Source organism: Oryzias latipes, chromosome 2 (assembly GCF_002234675.1).
Source record: "Oryzias latipes chromosome 2, ASM223467v1".
Taxonomy (NCBI): Eukaryota; Metazoa; Chordata; class Actinopteri; order Beloniformes; family Adrianichthyidae; genus Oryzias; species Oryzias latipes.
Genome location: NC_019860.2, coordinates 10416940 through 10422324, shown reverse-complemented (window position 1 = coordinate 10422324; position 5385 = coordinate 10416940).

The window sequence follows — 5385 nt, the reverse complement described above, 5'->3', positions numbered from 1 at the left end:
AGAGAGGCATTCGGAGCAACTCGGAAATCCCAGACACATTCTTCAAAAAATAAAATAGTAATAGGGAAAATAATAATAATAATAATAATAATAATAATAATAATAATAATAATAATAATAATTGCTTTTTTTTTTTTTTTTAGAAATATGCGCTTAAAGAATGCATTTAGGATTTTCGAGTTGCTTCAAATGCCTCCCTGGGATTCATAATTAAAAACCAATGAGTTATATCGCTAGAGGAGTATGGAGTCCTATACTGTTCATAATTAAATAAATAAATATTTAATTAAATAAATAAATATGACCTCATGCAAATACACAATCAATCAATAAATCTCTTATAAATGTATAAAAAGATCATGAAATTGTGAAAAACCAGCACACTGATTTTAAATTAGCCATTATATTATTCAATATATTTCATTTTGCTTTAAAAACCTGTTCATTATTTTAAAACAGCATTTTAAAATATTCATTTTATTCATGTGGAATATTATAATAATTTTACGTCTTTTTTAAGAACCTTGGATTTCAAAATCAATATTTTCCAAAGTAGCTTTGTTTTTATTTCATGTTGCTGTTTTTCACATGGCTTATTTATTTCATGAAGAGCTTTTTCAGGAGAATAGGTCTATCTGTCAATCAGTGAAAGTGGGCGGGATCTAAACGCTCATTGGCTCATCCATGGAAATCGACTCTTATTCCTCGATACCCGCTCAGCGGTGTGCCAGTCAGAGAGATGACATGTTTCAGTGATATCTGCACGGCTTTGCTGACATTAGAGAATCAAATAGAGACAAACAATCTGTCTGCTGCAGCAGATGCAAACATGGACGACTCTGTTTTTGTAGGTTGAGGGTTTGTGTGGACCAAAGCACAGAGGAGCTCCGGTTGTCCACCTCTCGAAGTCCCGCGTTGAAACACTCCTCATTCTTACGCCATTCACTCAGAGCTCAGATCGTGCCTTATGTCGGCTGGCAGGAGGTGAGCTGGCGGACCGACAGTCGGACCGACAGTCCGACAGTCGGACCGACAGTCGGACCGACAGTCGGACCGGGCAGCTGCGCAAAGCGGAACAAGCCTGCTCGTGCCTCCTGAACCTTATGATATTTTTCTATTTTCATTGAGATAATGATTATAACCAAGTCTTCTGCTTTTATTTTTTCTCCCGGGAATTTGTTGAACCTTTCCTGCGATGACGTTTCTGACCGTGGTCGGAAAACGCAGCGGAGATCCGGGATTGATTTAGCAATTCTGCAGCCAGGGTTTACTCCCAAGAATCAGGCTCTGTACTTTGGAGGAAACATTTTTTTATTATTACTTTTCCAGGGGACTGGGCAACAGACCCTTACACTCACTCTCGCGCTGCCTGGGCGCTCTGATTTACACGTAATTTAAGACGTAGTTTGACTGCAGGAGCTGAAGCAGAGACTCTCTAGGATGATCTCATGAACTCAAACATGGAAACATTGTTATCATGTGGAACTATTCAAAATAAATAAACCTGATCTCTTAACACTCCATGTACATTGTGCATCCATGCATTTTTACTGAGATAAGCACAGGCAACCGCTCCATGTGGCTATCAGGCTAAAAACATTAGCTGCTAGCTCCTCCCACACGGGGCATGTTGCGTTCATGGAACTCCAGTTCATAGAAGCTTTGAGGAACTCCAACAACCACCCAGCCTAATTTAGAACACTATTAGATGTTAATGAGAAGATGAAAATTGCCGAACCGACCACAAAACCAGCTGAATTATGCACACTCGCCCAAAGCCACTTTTATCCGCAAATTTAGAACAAAAACTGCCCAATTTCGTGTAACACTGTGAATGTGTTGAGGTGCATACTCCCCCTAGTGTTGAGGAGTGTGCATTGCGCCGTCACGTTTGGTGAAGCATCTTCGATTGATGTAGTTAGGGTGCTGCTGCTCATGTCTGAGTAAAGGAGTAGCCAATCACAAAAGTGTCTCCGCCTTGTCTAGTTTGATTGACAGACAGACCCATTCTCCTGAAAAAGCTCTTCATGAAGCTCTTCATGAAATAAATCAGCCATTGTGAAAAACAGCAACATGACATAAAAACAAACTACTTTGGAAAATATTGATTTTGAAATCCAAGGTTCTGAAAAAAGGCGTAGAGTTATAATAAAATTCCACATGAATAAAATGAATATTTAAAATGCAGTTTTAAAATAATGAACAAGTTTTTAAAGCAAATAATATAATGGCTAATTTAAAATCGGTGTGCAGGTCTTTCACAATTTCATGATCTTTTTATATATTTATGAGAGATTTATTGGTTTCTTGTGTATTTGCATGAGGTCATATTTATTTATTTAATTAAATATTTATTTATTTAATTATGAACAGTATAGGACTCCATAGAGGAGACATCACGTGATTCCTCATGGGAGGAGAGCACCACCATCTTGGTGGGGTCAAGTCACTGTTGCAGTGCATGCATGTGAACACATTTTTTGCAAAATGCCAGGTCATTGTACAGATTTCAACTGCCAAAATCAGAGTCCACGAAGGAGGAAGGCAAAACATTTGACAGGTAAGAACTATAATTTTTTCTTTTAATGCTGCAGGGGCTTCATTAATCATACACATGTTGACATGCATGATGCTGCAGGGCTATTATTAACATGCTGCATGATGTATGTATAATTTGTGGCGACATAAATGTAAACTTTATTTAGTTAAACCTATATACAGTATACGATGACAAGGTTATATAGATTTATACATTTCTGACCCAGTGACTGAACTTTTCTTGCAGGTTTCCAATGGATTCACTACTAATTTCTTAAAACTAAACAACGATAAAACTGAACTTCTCCTGATCGGCACCAAATCCGTTATTAACAGCATCCAGAACTTCTCAATTCCCTTTGAAACCTCCTCCATTTCCCCCTCCCCTCAGGTCAAGAGTCTGGGTGTCATCCTGGACAGCACCCTCTCCTTCACTTCTCACATCAATAGCATCACCCGGTCTGCCTATTTCCACCTTCGCAGCATCCGTCGTCTTCGCCCTTCCCTCAGTCCGCATTCCACAGCCGTTCTGGTGCACAGTCTTGTCACTTCCCGTCTGGATTATTGCAACTCCCTTCTTTTTGGTTTACCACAAAAAACTCTACGAGAACTACAGTATGTTCAGAACTCGGCTGCCAGAATTGTCTCTCAAACACCTTCCTCCCAACACATCACGCCTGTTCTGCAGCAGCTCCACTGGCTACCAATCACACACCGGATTACATACAAAATACTTCTTCTGACTTTTAAATCCATCCACAACCTTGCTCCATCATATTTATCAGATCTTGTTCATGTGGCCATTCCCACCCGTACCCTCAGATCCTCCTCCTCCCTTCATCTGGATGTACCCACTGCTCGCCTTGTCACTATGGGGGGCAGAGCATTCAGCTGCTCTGCCCCCCGGCTCTGGAACTCTCTGCCTCCGGACCTCAGAAACATCGGGTCTATCTCACAATTCGCCAAAAAACTGAAAACTCATCTTTTCCAACTCGCCTATTCCCTCTGATAATTTCCTATTTCTGGCCTATTTATATGTATATTTTATTGTGCATTTGATTGCTTTTATTTTATTTTTATTTTCACTTTTATGTACGGCGACCTTGGGTTCCTTGAAAGGCGCCTAACAAAAAAAAATTATTATTATTATTATTATTATTAAGGAAAAAGTGGGCCTTAGCAATAAAAAGAGCTAACCCAGATGGATCACTGTGGTTACCAACTAGCAATACAGTCTGGATATGTTCAAAACATTTTGTGGAAACACATTTTGATAAGGCCAGACTGTTCTCTTGAAACCCGACACCATAACATCTGTGTTACACAAATTTATCACTCATATGAATCAGTAAATCTATTGTTTTTCTCTGTTTTTTGTTTTTTTTAAACGGGAAAATCTGTTGTTGACTTTTGGACTTATTGTTAAATGATTATTGATTTAATATTATCATTTACTATTATTCACCTATTATTGATTTAATGTTATCATTTAATATTATTATTGACTTACTATTAATTAATTATTATTATTATTTACTTATTTATATATTGTTATTAATTAGTATTATCATTGACTTATTATTGATTTATTATTGTTATTTATTGTTGATTCATCATTATTATTGTTGACTTATTTATATATTGTTATTAATTATTATTATTGACTTATTATTGATTTGGGGAGCCAGTTTAGCTCGTGCTGGTTTGCGGCGCCTTCCGTCCGTGAAACCAGGGTTCGACTACGGGCTGCTCCCTGTTCCCTTCTCTACCTCTGTGCCGGTTCCAAGCCCGCTTTGAGAAGGTTGCGTCAGGAAGGGCATCCGGTGTAAAACATTGCCAAGTTTACCATGCGACTTGTTCGCTGTGGCGACCCCTGATGGGAGAAGCCAAAAGAGGAAGAAGACTTATTATTGATTTATTATTGATTCATCATTATTATTGTTGACTTATTTATATGTTGTTATTAATTATTATTATTATTGACTTATTGTTGGGCTTTTCTAAATGATTTAAATTACATGTCAAAGAGGTCTAAAACTTGGAAATCTTTGCAATTTTTTTATTTATTTATAAGAAGACCTGCAACAATGCATTTTTTATTAAAGTTTGAGCTTATAAGGCTGACTGTTTCTCTTATTTAACAGCAACAAATGATATATATATATATATATATATATATATATATATATATATATATATATATATATATATATATATATATATATATATATATATATATATATATATATATATATATACATTATATATTTATTTATATGTATAAATATATAGAAATATGAAAATATATAAATTATATAAAAGCTACTTAGATGCCACAAAAGGCTATAGAAAGCATTGTCATGTGGGCGGCATCGACCTCACCAAGATGGCGCCAGCGTCGGCCAGGCTTCCCAAGCGGGCGTGCCACCTCCAGCGATCTGTTAAGACATCCATGTATCTCCTCTTTGGCCGTCCTCTTGCCCTCCTGCCAGGCAGCTCCATCTCCAACATCCTTCTACCAATATATCCACTATCCCTCCTCTGAACATGTCCAAACCATCTCAGTCTGGCTTCTCTGACTTTGTCGCTAACACAGGCAACATGAGCCGTCCCTCTGATGTACTCGTTCCTTATCCTGTCTAACCTGGTCACTCCTAAGGAGAACCTCAACATCTTCATCTCCGCTACCTCCATCTCAGCCTCTTGTCTCTGTCTCACTGCTACCGTCTCTAACCCATAGAGCAGAGCTGGTCTCACCACTGTCTTGTACACCTTTCCTTTGAGTCTTGCTGGCACTCTTCTGTCACACAACACTCCTGACACTTTCCTCCAACCTGCCTGCACTCG